Source organism: Rhinolophus hipposideros, assembly GCF_964194185.1.
Source record: "Rhinolophus hipposideros genome assembly, chromosome: 12".
NCBI lineage: Eukaryota > Metazoa > Chordata > Mammalia > Chiroptera > Rhinolophidae > Rhinolophus > Rhinolophus hipposideros.
The window spans coordinates 5,494,005-5,495,648 of record NC_138058.1 but is presented as its reverse complement, the minus strand read 5'-3'; positions in this window follow the sequence as shown (position 1 = coordinate 5,495,648).

Here is a 1,644-nt window from a genome sequence, read left to right as displayed (position 1 = left end):
GATGAAACTTTCAAAAGTGTTTAGACTTGCTTCATGGTATAGTATAATCAATATTCATAAATATTTCATTTTTAAATAGAAATGGATATAAATTTTCCCATTATTGGATGTAGGACTTTTTGTATTTCTGCCAGATACGAAATCAGGATTGTTAATGGTGTAGTCCAAATCTCCCATGCCTCACTGAATTTTTGTCTGATAAATCCTTCAAGTACTGATATAAATGCATGAACATTTTCTATTCTAATGGTGGATATGAGTTCCTTGTAGCTCTGTCAACACGTCTGCATTATTATATCATGATAGTTATTTGAAAATTTCACCAGAATGTATTTTTTAAATTTATTTTCTGAATCTATTTCATCTGATGTTAATGTAAACACACCATTTGTCTTCTGATTACTTTTTGACTTGATTTTACTCTTTTCATCATTTTATTGTACCAGAATTTTAAAATTCAGAGATGACCATAATGGAAACATTTTTTTTCAAATAATACTTAATGTGATTGCTAAGATATATAAATTAAATTTCCGTCCTAGTATATTGTGTTTCCCCCCTGCCCCGGTCTTTTTATATTGTCTCTATTATTTCTAATCTCCGGCATACTTTTAGAACTATTTGATTTTATTCACATTTCTTTTCCTTTTGTTACATTGCTAGTTGTTTTCCCTGTTTCTATTCTTTTGGGAGTTACTTTATAAATTTTAATAATTTTAACATTGTTTCTGCCCTACTGAAAACCACACGGACCTCAGGATCGTTACCTCCTGCTCTATGCCCAAACCATATGCTATTCATAGCTGGTGTTTTATTGCAGCACTGTTTTTATTCCCATTCTTAAAATATAGATATTGTTTTAAAGTCAGTATATCTCAGACTTATGTATGTGTTTAAGAGCTTAACAATTCCGTGTTCTTTATTCCTAATTGTATCTCAGACCTTCTATCCCGTCTCATTTTCATTCTTCCTGAGCTATATCATTTAGAAGTTTCTTTAATGAGCATTTTAAGTAATTAAAATCTCTCAGTATTTTGTTAATTTGCATGTGTTTTTTATTTGCATTAATTCATTATATATATATATATATATATATATATATATTTTAAAGTTAATAGTTAATTTTTCTCATTACTTCTTATATATTATTTCATTAACTTTTGGTATCCATTGTTGCTTTGAGGAATCAGTTGCCACATTAATTTTTTGTTTGTATGATGTACTTAGTTATGGGTTTTTGTTTGTTTACATGGAGGATTTTCTAAACCTGTGAACTGGAGTCTCTCATCATTGTGCAAAATTCTCACCCATCATTTATTTTGCCCTCTTATCACCATACTCACTTTATGGACTCCTATTAGATGTATGTTGATCCTTCCATCCAACCCCTATATCTGCTATCTCTCTGTTATATTTTCATGTTTCCATTATTATCTTTTCTGCATTACATTCTGCAATATTCCTTCAGATACATATGACAGCTTACTAATTACCTTTTATGCCATTCATAATCTATTGTAATTTTTTTCATTGTGGTTTTAATTTTACTTTTTATAATTTTTATTTTAAGAAGCTGTAGTTGATTCTTCTTCAGATCTTCTTGACCATGACTTTTGATAAATTTTATTTTGACAAACATGATTA